General features: G+C 43.2%; 1 protein-coding gene and 1 long non-coding RNA gene across 3 annotated transcripts in view; both read left to right on the forward strand.

Annotated features, from left to right (window-relative positions):
• The window catches only part of KCNIP1 (potassium voltage-gated channel interacting protein 1), a 748,664-nt gene that overhangs the window by 177,181 nt on the left and 549,434 nt on the right, over positions 1-22,049 (forward strand). The window lies entirely within an intron of this gene.
• LOC134935580 (uncharacterized) lies at positions 619-1,642 on the forward strand. Its single transcript, XR_010180266.1, has 3 exons — positions 619-695; positions 769-982; positions 1,582-1,642. It is a non-coding gene; the product is annotated as an uncharacterized LOC134935580 (long non-coding RNA).

Genomic DNA, 22,049 nt, shown 5'->3' on the forward strand with positions numbered 1-22,049 from the left:
GTTATCCATGTGCAATGTTGCAAAAACAGTGGTTGTCATGTTAGAGGCTGGAGTAGTGGAAAGTGGTTTGGAAACCACTTACATGTGTAATGTCATTAGTACTGAATGTAATATTTGTTTTTTAAAAACCCACTACAGGTATTTGTTTGTTCAGTTTGAGTCTGTATTTGTACCCTGACACAACACTGCAGTCTAATATTTTTTTTTTTTTTTGGGGGGGGGGGTGGGGGTGGGGGGGGGGGGTGGTTTGTTTTTGTTTGGCTCATATAGTGGTAATGTGTGTTTGGAGTGCCACATCACAGAGCAATTGCTATATTGCATTTGTAAATTTTTTCCTTTCATTACAAAATGAAGATGTGTGTGTTTTTGGTTGTTAGTGTATGTATTTTTAATTGTGTCCTATGTCTGTGTCCTGTACATGTTTTCCTTTGTTGCACTTTCCATAGTGCATATGGCTATTGGACAATGTTTATTGTTTAATGTAGTGGTTTTTTGGTTTACGGTCCTTATGTTTTTTTTTTTAAAAACAAGCATTTTTTAAAGAATTAATGTTTATAAGCATAATGGGTGGATGTATCAACAATAGCATGAATACATGATTTTTTATTTTGGTTTTACAGTGTTGGAAAAAAGCAGTACTGGTCGTCCTACAGTAACTCCCATGACATCTGATGATGATGATGCTGCGGAAGCAGGTAAAGTGTCCATTGTAGTATAGGGTATGTTTGTAAAGGAATGGCCATAACAAAATTTAATTTTCTATACTAGGTCCATCAAAAGAAGTCTGGAGCAGTAGAAGTCGTACTTCTGTAACACACCACCAAAAAAAACCATGTGGCAGCAAAGAAAGCAAGGTCTGATGTCCAAGGCCAACCACAGCAGGATACCCCGGCACGAAGATTATCGACAGTATGTTCGGTCCCCCCACTCCAAATTTTGGACACACCTCCAAGACGTGAACCACACTCCCCTCATCTTGATTGTGAGTATCAAACTGAAATAAATTTAATAAATTTCAGATCGTAATAAAACTTTTACTTAAACGCATTAAGTCAAAACACATCAAATTCTGATATACTTACCGAAGTCAGTAAAACATGAAATGGAATCCTAGGAAAATGGCCTTGTCCACATCCTGTAAAGATATGTATGTCCACTTCAGCCATACAGTAGCACATTGTGTGTAAGATGCTGCAACAGAAACTCATGTGTAATTTAGGAAAATAGTAAGGTTGTTTAACAAATTTTCACATGTGTGTTTGACCTAACATTGCCAAATACATATAAAACATTACTATGTTTGTTTTTTAAAAGCTATAAGGTAACACATTATGGATTACAATGTGTTTTTATGGTGGAGTATGTCTGATCTACAATAAAACTAATGTGTTTGCTTTCACAATGAAGTAACCAGACACATTTGCCACAAACAGGCATATGTGTGTATTTAAGTTATGAGTGATGATGTTGCTAGGCAGGATATCTGAAAGCAACAGTCAATGACATGTGTTCCATGTTTAGTCATTTGTTATAATTTCTCAAACATATGGATAGCTAACGTATATTTTTTCAAAATTACAGCTTCTAGTCCTGGTAACAGCATCCCTCTGCAACAACAGCAACACAGTGACATGGATGAGACAATCATGTTAGAAATGCAGCCATTAAGCCCCGCAAGGGGCTCATTTGCGCTCGCCACGCTGTCGGTAAGCCGGCGGTCGGGCTCCCGGCGCCAGGATGCTGGTCGCCGGGAGCCCGACCGCCGGCCAGCCGTAGTGAACCCATCAAAATGACCCCCAAATTCTATGATTTAAGCTGTTTTTGAGGGGTTTTTGTAAAAAAAAAAAAACAGAATCCAAAACACAACCGAATCCGACAAAAAAATTTCAGGGAGGTTTTGCCAAAACGCGTCCGAATCCAAAACACGGCTGCGGAACCGAATCCAAAACCAAAACACAAAACCCGAAAAATGTCCGGTGCACATCACTAGGTAAAAATGAGTAATCATATTTAAAAACCTGAGGCAGAACCCACATGTGTGTAATAATGGATATATGTTGAAAAATGTGTATTGACTTTTAAAACTCCAAATTTACTCCAGCAAACATAAGGCAATAAATTATTTTGGATGAGACAAGTTTGTGTCCCTTTTATAGGCATGATAAGTCAGGTGTGAATGATTTGTAAGTGTCAACACATGTAAACACGGCTGAAAAAAGCAGGTCTGTTTTTTTGCTGATTTTTTTTACGATTCGCAAAATAATACGACCGCAATTGAGCACTCACAGACTAACACCCAAATAGGAATGAATAGTGAATACCCGTGTTGTATGAAATAACAGCCGTGTTTGACCGATGGTCTGTTCATTCGTATTTCTGAACTTTGTCATTCAAACCATTACGAATAGTCCAAACACTGCCGAGATTTGTGCTTAGTGAATTCCCGTGTTGGGACTTAGAAAAAAAAACACAAATCGGACAAACTCGATTTTTTAGTAAATATTGGCCCTTGTGTCTGCCTGCAAATAAATATTCCCCACTATACCTAATGAGATTATGCCCGATTTCAAGTACCTCTTAGTATATTCAAACAACTGATCAGAATATGAGAATACACAATATATAGGAGGAAATGTACTAGGGTCTGAGTTTGCCGGGGGTTTGGGATTTCGGCTGTATTTTTAAAGCAACAATCATTTACAAGGCAAAACCAACCAAAATACAGGGCTGAAATCCCAGACCTCGGCAAACTTGGACCCTATTACATTTACACCCTAATGTTAAAATGGTTAATTATTAGATAAGTACTGTAAGTACTGTAGTTGTTTTAAAAAGCAACTGACATTTAGGTTTATTAATAATTTAAATTAGGTAAATTAATTATTTTACTGATTAAGTAACACCATAGGAAATTGTATATTTGCTGAGTTTTGCCAGGAGAGTGTGTGGAAGAGCATTCCAGCCCAGGGGCTTAAGTTCATATCAGGCACCCATAGGAGAAATAGACCGCGGCTCCCCAGACCCCATGGGTGGATTCATCTATAACCGCTGTCTGTGCCACTGCATTGATCAGTAAGACACAGGCAGTGATTATAGATGTACTTATATGTGGGCACCAATACAACTGTGCCCTTTGTACCCTTTTGTTGCAGGCTTACTCCTTGGTGTCCCCCTGACAGCTGGCACCCGGAGGCCAATGCTTCCATTGCCTCTGGGTGTTTCGCCACTGTTCCAGCCTCTTGACAGAAGGAATAAAGTACTGGCAGCCATCTAGTGTATAGGTTGCATGTAAAGATAACCTGTACTCATACTTGCTCACTTTTTACTTTTCATTGGGAAGGATTGATGCAGCTGACCCCTGATCAGGTTGAGGTCTGGCACTTCACGATGTAAGGACCTGCCCCTCACAGCATAATCAAGTAAACTATGCATCTATGAATAGAATCATATTGGGCCCATCTGCTCCACCTGTACTGCAATTTACTACATTATGCCCCCACCCTGTACTTTTCACTAGGAAGTGGGCGGGTCACTGGACATCATAAACGCTCAGTATTGAATTTCATATGAATGGGTCTAGGGCAATATGTATGAATGAACACATTACATTTATGTCCATCTTCGCCTACATACCTGAGGGAACATCTGTTGGTATTCTTCATTATTTTTCTTAGTGATATCCAGCTTTCCCAGAAATATAATCACTTCCAAGTTTGTACCTTGGCAGTGGTGGATTTTATCTAGGGGCTGCAGAGCTGCTACTCCACCAGTAAGATCCACCCTCACCTGAGGTAAGCCCCCAGTCCCTAGGTCCATGCATTGGCAACTGGTACGGTTCACATTGGAAGCGCTTTCTGCTCGTTGCATGCTGGACCGCCATTAACAGAAAATACGTCCAATGGGAAGCCACTTCTGTGTCTATTATGCCAGCGATACGTTCTGTACCTTCTAGGGCCTGGTGCCAATGCAGGGGGGGGGAGATTTATCAACTCTTCAATAGAGATAAAGTACCAACCAATCAGCTTCTGTAATTTTTCTAGCACAGCCTCTGAAGTGAAATTTAGAAGTTGATTGTTTCATTCTTTATATCTCTCTCCAAGATTTGATAAATCTCTTCCACAGTCTCTAGAAGCTGAGTTTCTGCACATGAGCATTTTTTGCACATTTGCAAAGGAAGAAGGTCTATATAGACCCGATCTCTGAATTGCAGCTAGGGCAGCCCCCATCTCTCAAAAAGGTAGGAGCCCACAGGGACACGGGTTATGTGATGCGCAAGCACGGCCATTGTGGAGAGGATCCTTCTGATCCCTCTACATGCTCCTTTAGCCAACAGCCTGCAATGGCTAATGCCATCAAACGTTGTTTACGCCTTCTGTAGCTTGATGCATGCAACCACATTGCAGCCCAGGAGAGACCTCTCTGATATCTGCTGTGGACCCTTTTCATACGTATGGGGAACTTACACAGATGCAGTAAATCACCTGCAGTGCTAAGAAACACCTCTGTAAATTCACATTGGGATTCTGACTGTAGCCAGCATTTGCTTGGAGCTTTCTGGAAAGTAGAAGCATAAAATATCAGGAGTTGCAGATCAGGACGGCTCCATCAAAGACTCAGTCAGGCTCTATTTTTAGTGCACCTATTGAGTCAGAATTGTGCTATGTGAATGATAATTTGGCATATACTATATATTGCCCCAGAGTTTGATATAGCCAACTTGTTAGATTATTTTACTTATATAGTTAGGCACCAGCATTTGGTGTCTGCACAGGAGAGTTAAATCTTTGATAAATTACTGTTTTTGTATTATTGCTTTGTCTGTACTAGTATTGACTTGTGTATATTCTATTCCAAGCTGCTTAAGTTCATTTATGTGATATTCCAAAGTTCATTTTTTTCTATAAAATCAGCTGTAGTCTAATAAAACATACCAGTGTGACTTCCGCAGCAAAACTGTGTAAAAATCTTTGCCAATGTGTTAGAAGTCAAAGTATGTGGTAGGCAGGGGGTTCCCCAAATCTCCCTTTGTTGCTCATAGTCCCGAGCATTCCCCTGAAGAGCTCACCAGGTGTCAAGATTCGTGTGCAGGTACTGTTAGTGATAGAACAGGTGAGAAGTATCACACAGAGAGGGGAGATTTATCAAAGCTTGGAGAGATATAAAGTGGAGAGAGATAAAAGTACTAAACAATAAGCTTCTAACTGTCATTTCTCTTACGTCCTAGTGGATACTGGGGTCCACATTAGTACCATGGGGTATAGATGAGTCCACTAGGAGCCTTGGGCACTTTAAGAAATCAATAGGTTGCACTGGCTCCTCCCTCTATGTCCCTCCTACCAAACTCAGTTTAGAAAATGTGCCCGGAGGATTCGGTCACGTTTGGGAAGCTCCTGAAGAGTTTTCTGCATTTATTTTCTATTTTTTGTTTTCAGGCAGGTCTGGTTGGCACCAGACTGCCTGTTTCGTGGGACTTGGGGTAAGGTGGGGGGGGGGGGGGGGGGGGGAGATACGGCCCAATCTCCTTAGGCTTAATGGTCTCATTCCCCACTGACAGGACACTGAGCTCCTGAGGGTCCTATTTACAAGTCCCACCATGGCGAGCGTACAGACCCACAGCACGCCGCCACCCCTAACAGAGCCAGAAGAAAGAAGAGTGGTGAGTAGGTGACCGGCATCAGGGTTAGCGAGTCGCCGATTGTGATGGCGGCACAAGGGTAGGAGCACAGCGCTGAAAAGCAGGCTGCGGCTCCAGGATTCAGAAACATGCAGGGTGCTGCGTGGTCCGCTGTGAGGGGTGAGCTGAAGCCAGAACCATTGATACCCACACTGGCAGTACATCTTACAGGGGTTTTAACCTACTGTAGAGCAGAAATATTACCTCAGCTAGTATAAAAAACCGGGAAGACCGCGTGCCATTAAGGGGGCGGGGTTTCATTATGAACAAATTCAGCACCTCACCAGCGCCATTTTCCCTCTGCAGCTATACACAGACAGGCTGGCAGGAAACGCTGCTCCTCCACAAAGACTCCAGATCACCTCAGCGGTACCAGGGGGTCATAGCAAGGAAGGGGAGCAATAATAGTATATTAAGCCCCTATTAAGGGTGCTTAGTTTGCGACCCAGCTAAACTTGGCAATTAGCTATAGGGGCACGGTGTGGCTAGCTCCATCATTCTCTGTGTCTCCCTAGGAGGCTCTCTGTGGGTTAACTGTGCTTTTAACCTATTGTCCTGTGTGTGTGGGCTCTTTCACATTTTACTATGTCAAAGGAGTGTGCCTCATGCACGGCAGAGTGTTTTTCTCACTCAGGGGGATCACTGCAGTGTACTCAGGATAGTACACATTCTCAAGCTAGTGGATCTGAACCTGTATGGTTAGAGTAATTGAAAGGGATGATCTCGAATATTTCCCATAAATTATCCCAAATTGAGAAGGAGACGCGATACTTAAGACAGTCAATAGATGACCTGATGAATAGAGATTCAGTGGCCATTCCGGCGTCTCAGACCCCTGCGATTTGTCCACAAAAGCGTACACTGGCCCAAATCCTGCAGACTGATACTGATGATGATGTATCAGACATTGAGGAGTGTGAGGTGGACTCGGGAGGGGGGGATGCAGCTTTGTCACAGGTAATACAGGCCCTGATAGAAGCTATTACAGATGTCCTGCACATTCCTGACAAAACGACAGAGGATGAGGAGGAATCTTATTTTAATGTAAAAAAGAAATCCTCTGCTACTTTTCCTGCATCTAAGGAATTAAATTCCCTATTTAAAGAAACTTGGGTTAATCCTGACAAGAAATTTCAGATCTCTAAAAGGTTACTGACATCCTTCCCTTTTCCACCAGGGCGATAGGAAAAAATGGGAAAACCCACCGATTGTTGATTCATCAGTATATAGATTGTCCCGTAAGATAGTCTTACCGGTCACGGGGGCAGCCTCCTTAAAGGATGCTGCTGACCGCAAGATTGAGACCACTCTCAAGTCTGTATACACAGTTGCGGGGGTGGCCCAGAGATCCACTATAGCTTGTGCTTGGATCACTAGGGCCATTGCAAAATGGTCGGGTAACCTAATTGAGGGGTTAGATTCCTTACCAAGAGGTGAGATACTTTTTCTCCTGCACTATATACAGGACTCTGCAAATTTTATGGTGGAAGCCATAAAAGAAATTGGATTGCTCAATGCACGCAGGGGCCTATGGTTGTGTCAAAGGACAGTGGATGCGGATTCCAGAAAGGGGGTGGAAAGCCTACCTTTCACAGGCGAGGCCCTGTGTGGTGACGAACTGGATACATGGATATCCAAGGTTATGGCGAGTAAGTCTACATACCTTCCTTCCGCAGCCCCCCAGCAAGGAAGGCCTATTCTGCTCCGACTCTGCAGTCCTTTCGGACAGCAAAATTTTAAAATAAAGCCAAGGGTTCTTCTACAGCCTTCAAAGGCAATAGAGGTAAACCCAGAAAACAAGCAACTGCAGGTTCACAGGAACAGAACTCCGATTCTGCTTCCTCAAAGCCTTCAGCATGATGGTGGACCTCTCTGACTGGAAGACGGGCAGGTGGGAGCCCGGTTAAAAGATTTCAGTCATGTATGGGCGACATCATGACAGGATCCCTGGGTCAAAGAGCTCATCGCCCATGGATACAGACTTGAGTTTCAAGACCTCCCACCTCACAGATTCTTCAAGTCAGGCTTACCAGCATCTCAGGAGGCAAGTATAAATTTAAGGATGGAATTCAAAAACTGATACAGATTCAAGTCATTGTTCCAGTTCCGACTCAGCTACTGAACAGAGGTTATTATTCCAACCTGTTTGTGGTACCGAAACCGGACGGTTCGGTGAGACCCATTTTAAACCTCAAGTCGTTGAACCCGTATTTACGGGTGTTCAAATTCAAGTGTGAGTCTCTGAGAGTGGTGATCTCAAGTCCGGTGGAAGGGGAATTCTTGGTGTCTTTGGATATCAAGGATGCACACCTTCATATCCCGATCTGGTCGCCTCATTAGGCTTCTCTCAGGTTTGCCTTACAGGACTGTCAATACTAGTTCCAGGCTATGCCTTTTGGCCTCTCCATAGCTCCGAGGGTGTTCACCAAGGTAATGGCAGAGATGATGTTCTCCGCAAACGGGGAATGAACATAATTCCGTACCTGGACGATCTGCTGATAAAAGCACCATCCAAGGAGCGGTTGATGGACAGCATTGCCCTCTTAAGTCAGCTTTTCCAGGATCACGGGTGGATTCTGAGCCTACCGAAATCTCACCTGGAACCAACACGGATGCTTCCGTCCCTTGGAATGATACTGGATATGGAAGTACAGAAGGTATTTCTTCCATTGGAGAAGGCAGAGGTCTTCCAGTTGATGGTGTGGGATGTTCTCAAACCAACCTGGATATCGGTGCATATCTGCATCAGCCTACTGGGAAAGATGGTAGCCGCTTACAAGACACTGCAGTACGGAAGGTTTCACTCCAGACCCTTCCAGCTGGACCTGTGGGACAAATGGTCCGGATCGCATCTCCACATCCACCAGAGGATTCGTCTGTCACCAAAAGCCAGGATTTCTCTGCTTTGGTGGATCCAGATTTTTCACCTGACCGAGGGCCAGAGGTTCGGGATTCAAAATTGAATTCTGTTAACCACAGACGCAAGCCTCAGAGGTTGGGGAGCAGTCATCCAGGGGGAACACTTCCAAGGAAAATGGTCAAGTCAGGAAACCATTCTTCCAATCAACATTCTGAAATTAAGGGCCATATACAACGCCCTTCTACAGGCAGCACATCTTCTTCAAGATCAGGCGATCCAGTTTCAGTTGGACAGTGTGACGGCGGTAATGTACAAAGGGGGTCATTCCGAGTTGATCATAGCTGTGCTAAATTTAGCACAGCTACGATCATGTTCCCGAGACATGCGGGGGGACACCCAGCACAGGGCTAGCCCACCCTGCATGTCTGTCCACAGCGGCGATGCTTTTGTACTTGTTGAGTAATTCCCAGCCAGCGCAGCTCCTCCGGCTGACCGGGAGTTGCTCGTCGCTGCGTTGGCCGGATTGCGCCCCCAAAATGGCGGCCAAACCCGCCGTGCCGCCATCTCCCGCCCAGTGACCACCTCTGCCTGTCAACCAGGCAGAGGCAATCGCTAGGGAATGACGGCCATCGGCCCTCCGGCATGCGCCGGTGCACTGCGTCGCTGGCACATGCGCAGTTCCAACCCGATTGCTTTGCTGCGAACAACTGCAGTGAGCGATCAGGTCGGAATGACCCCCATAAACCGATAGGGCAGAACAAGGAGCAGAGCAGCAATGTCAGAGATAACACGGATTCTCCTCTGGGCAGAAAAGACGCACTGTGGCGTTGTCTGCGATCTTCATTCTGGGAGTAGACAACAGGGAAGCATATTTCCTCAGCAGACACGACCTCCACCACGACCTTCACCCGGAGGTGTTCGGGTGTGTGACACGTCAGTGGGGGACTCCACAAATCGACATGATGGCCTCTCATCTCAACAAGAAACTCAGGCAGTATTGTTCCAGGTCGAGAGACCCACAGGCAGTGGCGGTGGACGCTCCGGTGGCTTCATGGGCCTATCAAATGGTGTATGTGTTTCTATCACTTCCACTGATCCCAAGAATTCTCAAAAGAATAAAAAGGGAAAAGTTTCAGGCAATTCTCATTGCTCCAGATTGGCCAAGAAGGGCTTGGTACGCGGATCTACTGAACATGCTTCTGGAGGATCCGTGGCCTCTACCTCTCGGAGAGGATCTTCTGCAACAGGTGCCATTCGTCTATCAAGACTTACCACGGCTACGTTTGATGGCATGGAGGTTGAGCGTCAAATTTTAGCCCGGAAAGGAATTCAGGATAGGGTAATTCCTACCCTGAGCCAAGCCAGAAAATGGGTAACGTCTAAACATTACCAGATTTGGAGAAAATATGTGTCTTGGTGTGAAAACAGGAAAATTCCTGCGGTGGAATTTCAACTGAGTCGTTTTCTGCTTTTTCTGCAGTCTATTGTGGATGTGGGAATACGCCTGGGCTCCATAAAAGTCCAGATTTCTTCCTTGTCCATTTTCTTCCACAAACAGTTGGCTTCCCTCCCTGAGGTTCAGACATTCTTGAAAGGTGTTCTGCACATCCAACCGCCCTTTGTACCTCCCACGGCACCTTGGGATCTCATTGTGGTGTTGCAGTTTCTACAATCTGAATGGTTTGAGCCTTTACAGCAGCTTGATGTAAAGATTCTTACGTGGAAGACCGTCACATTGCTGGCCTTGGCTTCGGCAAGACGTATGTCGGAATTGGTGGCGTTGTCTCACAAGAGCCCCTATTTAATTTTTCATGAAGATAGAGCTGAACTCGTCAGCAATTTCTTCCAAGGTGGTGTCTGCGTTCCACATCAACCAGCCTATTGTGGTTCCGGTGCTTACTGACACCTCTTCCACTTCAAAGTCCCTGGATGTTGTGCGGGCTTTGAAAATCTATGTCAAACGGACAGTTCGTCACAGAAAATTGGACTCGCTGTTTGTACTCTATGATCCCAATAAAATTGGGTGTCCTGCTTCAAAGGAGTCTATTGCTCGCTGGATCAAGCTTACTATCCAGCATGCTTACTCTACGGCAAGTTTGCCGGTACCTAGATCTGCACATGCCCACTCTACTAGGTTGGTGGGTTCTTCCTGGGCGGCTGCCCGGGGTGTATTGGCCTTACAGCTCTGCCGAGCAGCTACTTGGTCTGGTTTGAACACGTTTGCTAAGTTCTACAAGTTCGATATTTTGGCCTCTGAGGACCTTCCGTTTACGGACTACGAGACAAGGATTTACCGGTAGGTAATTAAAATCATATGTTTACAGGCTAAGGGGCAGATGTATTAAGCCTGGAGAAGTAATAAAGTGAAACGCACCAACCAGTCAGCTCCTAACTGTCATTTTTCAAACCCATCCTGTAACTTGACAGTTACGAGCTGATTGGCTGTTGCGTTATCACCTTCCACTTTATCACTTCTATAGGCTTAATACATCTGCCCAAAATGACAGGAGCTGATTTGTTGGTACTCTATCTTTCTCCATGCTTTGATAAATCTCCGCTAGAGTCTTTACATATACCACTCATAACGGGATCCGTTCAATTTGCCCGCTGTCGGGGTCCCGGCGGTCAGGATACCGACGATGGACTCCGGACAGCCGACAATGCTGCCAGCTGGAATCCCGGCAAAGCAGGACTATTCCCACTCGTGGGAATTCACCACCCACAAGGAGACTCTTTGCATTCGCCCCGCTGCCTGCATTCTGGTGGGAGGGATGCCGCTGTCGGGATATGGACAGGCGGCATCCCACCCACCGGTAATCCTACTGATTCCCTCATAACAACTGGGACCAAGTAGAAGGGGTGTTCTATCACTGTACACATCTAGGTGTACAAACACACAAACAATTAGTTAGTAGCTCAAGGAAGCACTGACTGCCACAAAAACAAACACTTTTCAGTAGTGCCAGTACCTATGCAGATGTAAGTTTACAAAGTGACCGAATACCAGGCTTATATATTCTCCTGACTCACTCCCAAAAGAAGGAGTCACCTTCTCACATCCCGCTCACTTCCTGGTGACATAAGTGGTACTCTGGGTGTGATGACTATGGTGTGAACATGATGATGTGATTTGCATAACCACGCCCCCAGTACTGGCCATGTGTAGGTGACTTCAAGAATGTCGGTAAATGTACTATATACAGCAGCTATCTCAGCTGTGTATTTATCCAAGACATACTGTACATGGTGATATTGATTTTTGTATTTTAATACAGTGACTGACTCAAACAAAAATAGTTTTGTGTTTGTCTTTAGTGTCATTAGCGATCTTCATTGAGTAGTCAATTTTTTTGTCCAAGCTCTCTCACTCTCTCTCTCTCTCTCTCTCTCTATATATATATAATTTTAATAGAGATGAGCCCCCGGGAACCAAACCCCCCGAACTTTGCAATCCGAGCTGGGATCCGAGCACGGCTCGGGATTTCCCGCCTGCCTCGATTACGTCATCGAGACAAAACATCATCATCCTGCTGTCGGATTCTATATAATTCCCCGTGCATCGGCGCCATATTCATTCCGGCATTCAAGAGTGTACTGGATGGATGTGTCCATCTCAGTCTGCGAGGCGTGGCTTGGCGTGTGGCCGGTGGGGGTGCCTTGTGTGCTGTATCTGAAAAAGGGGTGCTCTATCTGGTGCATTTGAAGGGGGTGCTTTCTCTCTGTCAGCTGTATATGAAAAAGGAGTGCTCTATCTGTCTGCTGTATCTGAAAAGGGGTGCTCTCTGCTGTGTTTGAAAGGGGTGCTCTCTCTATCAGCTGTATCTGAAAAAGGGGTGGTCTCTCTGTCAGCTGTATCTGAAAAAGGGGTGCTCTCTGTCTGCTGTATTTGAAAGGGGTGCTCTCTCTGTCAGCTGTATCTGAAAAAGTGGTGCTCTCTCTGTCAGCTGTATCAGAAAAAGGGGTGCTCTCTCTGTCAGCTGTATCTGAAAAAGGGGTGCTCTCTGTCTGCTGTATTTGAAAGGGGTGCTGTCTCTGTTAGCTGTATCTGAAAAATGGGTGCTCTCTCTGTCAGCTGTATCTGAAAAGGGGTGCTCTCTCTGTCAGCTGTATCTGAAAGGGGTGATCTGTCCGTCCATCCAGAGGCTCTGTATAAAATTCAAATAATAAAAGTTAAAAACTAAAAGTCTAAAATTATAATTATAAAAAAGATATATATATATATATATTTTTTTTTTGTTTTTTTTGTTTGTGTTGTACCCCAGTGTACTGTACAATTTTTATTTTATTTTCATAAGTACTGTGACACTGCTGGTCAGACTGCAGTATATTATTTCCTACTCATACACGTATTGTGTGACGATGTTTCTGACATTTCTGACTCATTTGTGCGACACTGTCAGTGAAGTCAACTGCAGTGTGTAATTATTTATTATAAACATTTCTGACTCATTTGTGTGATGCTGTTGGTGAAGTCAACTGCAGTGCGTAATTATTATATACTGTATATTTCTGACTCATTTGTGTGGCGCTGTCAGTGAAGGTCAACCCCACTTTGTGTTGATAGAAATTGAGGCTACTACTAGTGCTGAAGCTGCTGCTGCTATTCATGACATTGACAAGGCAAGTCCGTCAACTTCATTTGCTAAGGCAGATGCCCAGGGACATAGAGGGCTTAGGCAAGGGTATGTAAAATCATTTCATTTTAGAGTGGTAAAGAAAAAAAATCAAAAGGAAAGTTAGCTGTAGAGGCAATAAGACAAACTGCACATTCAGAATCAGAACCATCAGACATTCTTGAGAAACGTTTAGGAGTATCTACGTCAGCTGACATTTCTCACACTGTCCTCATTGAGAAGCCTCTTTCACCTCCTTCCACTATTTCTGAACCATCTGCATATGTGGGGAGCAGTACAAGTACAGATGATGATGAATCTGATGAGGAGGGTGACGAATTTGATGAGGAGGACATAAAACAAATTGAGGATTCGTGTGTGGTAGTGGGACAGGATAAGGGGGATATGTGTGTACTATCTGACAGTGAGGATGTTGATGATGCTGTTGTTTGTGTAAGTCAGCCACCGGTGGCTGCAGTTGTTGACTGTGATAAAAATAAAGCCATTGCGATGCCTGGGCATAAAACCAAAAAAGCCACCTGTTGGGTGTGGGATTATTTTTACCCCAATCTTGACAATATTTATGAAAGTACCTGCTCCATTTGTGAGGCCAAATTTAGTAGAGGTAGGAACATTAGCCATCTAGGCACCTCCTCCATGCTACATAATTTGCGGCGAAGACATGACATTTATTGTACAAGATTATAATGTAATTAACACCTCATCATCAACATCCTCAGAGTAATTAATTAATGGAGGAAGTCCTTCTAAAAAATTGTTTTGTGGGGGCCCAAACAAGCCAATCATTTCAGCCACAAGTGACGGTCCCTGTCGCTGAAATGATTGGTTTGTTACTGTGCATATCCTGTTTAATAAATACAACATAAGGGTGGGTGGAAGGGCCCAAGGACAATTCCATCTTGCACCTTATTTCTTTACGTTATGTGCTTTTGGAGCATTTTTTGGGCATAGTTTATAAAAGTGCCATCCTGTCTGCCACTGCAGTGCCACTCCTAGATGTGCCACGTGTTTGTGCCGCCCACTTCTGTCGCTTAGCTTAGTCATCCAGCTACCTCGGTGCAACCTTTTGGCCTAAACTGGATGCAAACAATATTGTGAGCTGTGAGGTGTTCACAATAGACTAGAAATGAGTGGAAATTAATGTTATTGAGGTTAATAATACTGTAGGAACAAAAACACCCCCACATTTTGTGATTTTAGCTGTTTTTATGATTACAAATGTTTTTTTAACCAAAACACACAAAGGCGGTTTTGCCAAAACCAAAACATGAAAAAACAAACAAAGCCAAACACGAAAAATGGCCATGCTCACATCTCTACATTTTAACTTTTCTTCTGCATCTGAATGGGAGATTGGGCAGTGTAAATGCATCATTTTGTTCATGGTTGCTGTAATGACGCGGAACAGTAATGGAATTCAGCAAACTTACACCCAAACTTCCATTCGGGGAAAGATAAAACATATTATGTTCTTAAAAAAACATAATGAGGAGAAAGCCTATTCTCTAGCTTATCGACTGAAAATGACGAAAGCAATTGTATGACCATAATGGGACAGTCAGGTCTTCATACTGTAGGTTGATAGGATTACCCTATAGTGTGTACAGCTGGCAAAGAAATGTTGCTGAAATTAATATATTTATTAACAAATGACTTCTTTACATAATTTCATTTGTTCTCCAAGGGGCATATTTTTTTAAATGTGCGCCTAGCTCCTGAATATTAAGGGGGGAATTCAAATGTTTGAAAAGTCTGTTGGGTGTCTGTTTTTTCCTGTCTATTAGATAGGAAAAAATAGACACCCAACTGACTCTTCAAACAATTGATTATCCCCCTAAGAATCCTTATTGTCGCATATTGAGGCAATAAGGTTTTTTTTTGTCGCTGAAATGTATCAATTTAAATTAATGAGACGCAATGTCCTAGGAGAGTCCACCTTGGCGATCAGGACAAACTAAAGTGATCACATGTAATTTACTTTCTCCTATGGACCCTCTTGTGGCTAATGAGCATGCAGAAAAGTCAGCGATGCACATTGCACATTAGGACCTCATGCAGACCACCAGAGAGGTATTGCAATGGGGCAGCCCCATTGCAATTAATGGGCTAATGCTATTTGAAGCCCATGCATGCATTCACTTTGTAGAAGTTATTAAATACTTTCCCCTGGCAGACAGAAAGCAGAAGGTACCTTTGATATCTCCTGATTTCCTAATGGGTTCATTTAAGGGATACTTAATTCCAGGGACATACGGTGAGCTAATGGCTCAGGAGGCACTGGCTAGCAAATTCTGTACTGAGCAGAGCTGATAAATAAATCAGCCCACATCTCAGTTCTAGTACGCAATTTGACTTTTTTCTGCATATGCACCATACCGGTGCTCTAAACTGGCCACTTACTTGAGTGTTGGTAAACAATCATTGGGGGAATTCAATTAAATGCACTACTGAATAGTTACTAATGGGCTGTCAAAACGGGAAGCAGGGGTCGTGGTGCAGCAGAAGTGGGAGGTGCGAGGAACATGATGGCGCAGCCACATTATCGTAGCCCCACCACCCACTACACATACAATGCTGTGATTGCTGGCATTGTGAAACAGGGACGGGACTATGATGATAAAACTGTGTTAGGCAGGCGGTGACAGGACGCCGCAGGCAGTTTCCGGTAGACTTGATTACTCTTCCGGCAGTCCGAAAAAGACACATGACATTCCTAGAGAGTAGTCACGTGTGAACTATAATAGATATTTACTCATTCAACCATTATTGCTATCATACTGTATGTCCTAGTGCTATCATACTGTACAGTCCTAATTTTACCGCTGGACAGTTTTGCATGTCATAATACAAACTGGACTGTGAGGGAAGCTGACTATGTATATAAAAGGCAAATATCACTGACCCATCACAAAATCTCCTGAACCATAAGGACTAGGAACTTGACATTTGGACAGTAGCCTGCTTTTGTGACGTACGCATCCACTAAGAAGGAATGAAAAAAAAATGGGTGAGATGATTATTGGGAATTCTCCACTCACAAAGGGGAGTGCCCACCCAGCCGGGGCTATAAAGAATGTATGGTGCCGTCGATAACAAGTCGCAGAAGGGAGAGGAAACAATGCTCTGTTCCTGGGCTTCCTTGCCAGTGGCAGTTGCAGAGCAGTCCATTATTCAAATAGGGAAGCCACATCAACTGCCACACCTAAACACTGTCAAACATCGCTGGGTGTGGCACTCCTATTTGAATAATGGACTGCTCTGCAACTGCCACTGGCAAGGCAATCCAGCCTTATGGTTCATTAGATTTTGTGATGAGTCAGTGGTATTTGCCTTACATATATATATATATATATATATATATATATGTATGTGTATATATATATATATATATATATATATATATATATATATATTTCAGATATAAGAACTTAAATAACCTATTTCCAATCAGGAGAGGATAGTGTCTCAATTATCAGAGGTTAACCTGTAACTTGAACTAAATATTGCCGAACCTCTTAGTGAGCAATAGGAGGAAAGGAGAGATAGATATTTTGACTATTAAATGCATTAAAGGAAAGCTTGATAGTCATCAACTGCTTATCTGCTGTGTAAAGTGTACCGACAGGTCTCCCAGTGACCTTAAGTGTTGTGCAAAAATCTTTATCTATTTACCTCAAAGGAGGAGCCCTAAGGAGAGCGAGAAGCTAAGCAAGGAGACCTAGGGCCCTTTGGAATCAGCCTATCACTGCAAACCTTACATATTTAACATACAGGGGGCAGAGCTTGGCCTGTCATCCCAGCATTTACAGCACTGAGCAGGGCAGCATCAGAGCATACTTGCCTACCTGACCCTCTCCATGAGGGAGAAAATGCTCTGTTCCTGGACTTTCCTGGTAATGTACCATTGCCATCACCTGTGGTGAAACTCCTTTCTTATCAATTATCTAGCTCACCACAGGTGATGGCAATCATACATTACCAGGAAACTCCAGGAACAGAGCATTTTCTCCCTCATGGAGAGGGTCGGGTAGGCAAGTATGCATCAGAGGCAGGACGGGGCAGAGTAGGAGGCGGATTATTCTCCTCAGTGCCAGCCTTTTCACAGCATCAATCCAGGAAAGGCCTTCCTGGAGGTGCAGCCTGACTAAGATTGGCAGCGGCGGACGGAGCATGTCCTGTTGTAAGTCTAATTGGTAATCTTCTGTGATAAACTAACCAGTTAACTTTAGGTATATCCCGTTTTCCAGAAAATAAGACACAGAGACTACAGGTTCCCGTACAATAAAATCTTTATGATTATACTTGAAATTCCGTAGTGAAGCACAGGTAATCCGCTAGTATAGAATAAATGGGAATAGGTTGCAATTACAATGTGACTCCATTTGATGGCAATCACCTATTACACAAGCGTTAGGTACGGACTGCTCAATATACAGCTCACGTAGGGATCACTGATAATGCTCATTCCTGGGAGTGAGAGAGCTGAGCCAAATTGCTGACACATGATGTTCCAGAGCTCAGATTATCGAGCCTGCGCAGTAATTAGATTCTTTAAGTCCTAGATACAGCTATCTGCCATTCTCAGCATAATGGAAATCTATAGGAAGTTGAAGAAATAGCTGAGCTTCATAGTGGCAGTATACTTTAATGCTTTACCTTGTTGTTTGGAAAATGAATACCTATTAAAAATTAAAGTATAACTATTTAGTATTATTTATAAAAAATAATAATAATAATAATAATAATAATAATAATTTGAAAAGCCATGGGATATTTTTATATAATGCTTGCAGTGCATTGGGGAAAAGCACATAGGCATGGTGACAGTATGCAGGAGAAAGGCTATGGTCCCAGCTTATCCCATCTATGTTTTATCCACCGTGTATCAATTTTTAATTGAACACTTTTTCTCTGCATTGTTGACATTGGAACAGATATTAGTGATACCCATTGGTCTTCTGTTTTTGAAAAATCCTAGTGTAGCTCCATGAATATCCTTTTGAGACGCATCTTAAGGTCATCCCTTGATAGTATCGATGTCTGGCTATTCTGTCCAAAATGTACCAAGGGATGTCTATGAGTTGCTGGAGATGCAGTATGGCCCTGGGTACTCCTCTTCATATCTGGTGGTTCCGTCTGGTTTTGAGGGCCATTTGGGATGGGCTTATTTCGGTGGCACGGGACATCTTGGGCTCAGATATTCCAGGGGGGCTAAATTTTGGCTCTTCAATTTGTATGCCATGCCGCTGTCTGTGTACAAGAAATTTATTTTGAAATATCTCAACAGTGCAGCTAAATCTGTGATTCATGTGCGATGATTGATTGGTTCCAGAGGATAAAATTGTATAGGTCAATGGACGATGTTATCCTATATTTTGCTTACAAGCTCAGGAACTATTGGTTGGAATTCTGTGAATCTGATAGGTATAACTCCCTTATTGGTGCATCATAGATCCTGTCCACTCTCTCACATGATGGTGCCAGTCTTTTGGTGATCTAGAACCCAGTGGACACCCCTCCATTACCTTTTCTGTACTTGTTTCTTTTTTTAACTTATGTTATCCTTCCATTGTCTCTATTCTGTTTTCATTCTTGGTTAAGCTCTTCGAGTATTGATAAATTCCATGTTAAACACACATGGTGGCTTATTATTCATACTCACAAGTTATGTGGCTCTTAACCATTGCCTTTGTTATTTTCCCATATTGCTTTGGGCCTCTTACAGCTATGTTCTTTGTGCTCTGCTAAGGACACTGCACTGTGTTCCTGCTTATGTGTATTGGATGCCTATTGTCTTGGTATATTGGGCCTAATTCAGACCTGATCGTAGCAGCAGACTTGTTAGCAGTTGCGTAAACCATGTGCACTGCAGGGGCGGGGGGAGCAGATATAACATATGCAGCGAGAGTTAGATTTGGGTGGGATATATTGTTTCTGTGCAGAGTAAATACTGGCTGCTTTATTTTTACACTGCAATTTAGATTTCAGTTTCAAGTTGAACACACCCTAGGACTTAATTAGGCCCACTGCTATTTTTTATGGTTGTGATTTAAAATCTCAATAAGCTTTACTTGCAAATTTTATTTTTGCTAATTGCGGATGAATCACTGATCTCTCCTTTGTAGCCTTACTTACCACCCCTTATCGCCACCCATAGACCTCTATGGGGACAGCAGCCTACTGAATGTCAATTAACCAGGTGACCAAAAGCAAATGCCACTTTAGGATAACGTTAAGGTTACCTGGCAATGGGTACCAGCAAAGCTGGACATATTTTGCTAGAGCTCCGCAGGGTCTGACAATTATGCACATTGTGGATGATAGTCATTAATCTGCGTACAGTAACACTTCTTCCTTGCTGTGGGTCAATGGTAAAAATGATTCTCAGGGTTTCCAGAGCAGCCATGGCAGTGCTGTATTTTGTATGACTGCAATAAACTGTGATACAGTATGATAATTACAGCAGCTTTATAGTAGTTAAACCCCTGAGTAAGATACCTTCTTTCAGCACAATCTGTAATACGCAGTCTTCCAACCAACTCCTAATGCAGCATACACATGGTGCGACACAGTGCGATGGCCGATATTGACTATATTGTGCCTGGAGGCATGAACCTCTGATATAGTCAATATCGACCTTACCTGCACACACTATTTTTCCTTGCGTTGTTGATCCCGCGGGACCGGGCATCGGCATCACAAGGTGATAACACACCGTGTGATATGCACTGTGTTTTCTACTGATATGGACTATATAGTCCATATTGGTAGAAATATCGCACTGTGTGTAGGCCCTTTAACAGTAATTTTTTAAACAGAGCCAATAGGAGCCGATTGGCTGGTATTTAATCTCTCTTCAAGGCTTAGTACATACTGTAGACACCTAAGGTCTGTTAACACACCACAGGCAATATGTAACAGCATACCTCACAGCTTTTGAAATGATAGGGTAAACATCTGACCTAGCAACAGCTGGACCTGAAACCTTTACTTTGCACTGACCCTAGCCTAGAAGATTAAAAATCCATTCATTCAATTCAAACTCCATTTTCTTCATCAAAGAGGTAGTAGTATTTTTTATTGCAATCCGGAGTCTCCACAGGTGCACAGTCAGCCTGGGAAAGTGCTGCAGCTGTTTCAGAGTCTAATACTGAGGGTACGGCAGCTTGGAAGCTGAAGTCTGTAGCAAGGTTTAGAGAAATCCTGAAAACACTGTAGAGAAGAGGAATAGTAACCTTTGAGGAAGCTTCCTCAAGATACAGACCATCCAACACGAACGAATTGGGAAGTAATACCCTAACGACTACACCCATTGACCCGTATGATCCCAGGGGGTGCGCACATCTGCAATCTGTGATGCCATTAATTGTAATACTTACCCTCTGGAATCCCGCCGTGAAGCAACAGAGCTGCACAAATCACTGTGAAAATGGTGCCGCGCCTTTTTCCCCAGGGTTTCGCGCATGCTCAGTAAAAAAAATCACTGAGATAAAAAGCACCACGCCATTTTCCAGGAGATCTGCGCATGTGCTGTAGATTCTGGGACAGCGGTCGGGTACGATAGGATAACCGGTTGCCCAGAGTCACAGCGCTGCCGCTGGCTAGAGAGGAGGGGGCCCTGACGGAGCCTGCACACGGACCTGCTCCTCTCTAGATAGTAACGACAAGGGAGCATATAAAATGCATTTGGAAACTACTCACACCAGTATTTGCTAGTTAGCTGTCATCAACCATGTTGGAAAGAATTAGTTTATGATGGTGAGTTCACACTAAAATTATCCTAAAATGATCTTTTATTGTGATCATACAAGTCCATGGGTATTAATAATGACATGTATTACTGGGGCAGGGAATGATGTGTGACCAAATATTCTATGCACAGTACAGCACTGCAGAATATGTGTGCACCATATAAGTAGCTGGTGATCATCATAATCATCATCATCATCATCATCAGTAAAAGCTTTTTTTTTTTTTAAATCCCTACATAAATGTCTAGAGCTGATACTCCCCTACATGAAATGCTGCCCCCCACCCCAGACATTGATTGCAGAGGGAGCAAGGACTATCTGTAGGTGACATCACCCTAACTCCCTTCTGCACATCATTTCATACTAGAAACACATTTTGGTGAGATCCAAATGTTTGATATTAACTAAATGTACAAATGATACTAAATAAAATGATATTGTACAATAATAAAAACAAATACAACACTGTGCCCATGTATACTAAACAAAAAGATTAACAGAGCGGAAGAAAGTATTGCTTTAGGACATGGTTTAAAAATCTGAAACTGTATTATTATTTTCTTTTTTCCCTGCTGAAGTTAAATAGGACAGACAACACGCCCCCCATCTGCGCATACAGGCTTATAATTCTGCTGCTGTTACTGAAGAACACATTTTAAATTAACATGAACAAAATGTGAGGTACAGAGTATATAGTTGTGTTGTCGAGCAATTGTAATTAAAACACAGAGAAAACAAAGCCATATTTAAATCTACTCTTTTAATGGATAATGAATTGCTGTGCAGTAACTTACAGTCTGTTATTAAACTGCTGAATCTACATTGAAAGAATTAATAATATTGTTATGAGTGCAGTTGTATGAGTGCAATTGTATGAGTGCAATTGTATGAATATTGAGTACAGTTGTATGAGTGCAGTTGTATGAGTGCAATTGTATGAGTGCAATTGTATGAATATTGAGTACAGTTGTATGAGTGCAGTTGTATGAGTGCAATTGTATGAGTGCAATTGTATGAATATTGAGTACAGTTGTATGAGTGCAGTTGTATGAGTGCAGTTGCATGAGCGCAATTGCATGAGTGCAGTTGCATGAGTGTCAGTGCCGAAACTAGACTTTTTAGCGCTGTGT

This window comes from Pseudophryne corroboree, chromosome 6 (assembly GCF_028390025.1).
Source record: "Pseudophryne corroboree isolate aPseCor3 chromosome 6, aPseCor3.hap2, whole genome shotgun sequence".
Lineage (NCBI taxonomy): Eukaryota > Metazoa > Chordata > Amphibia > Anura > Myobatrachidae > Pseudophryne > Pseudophryne corroboree.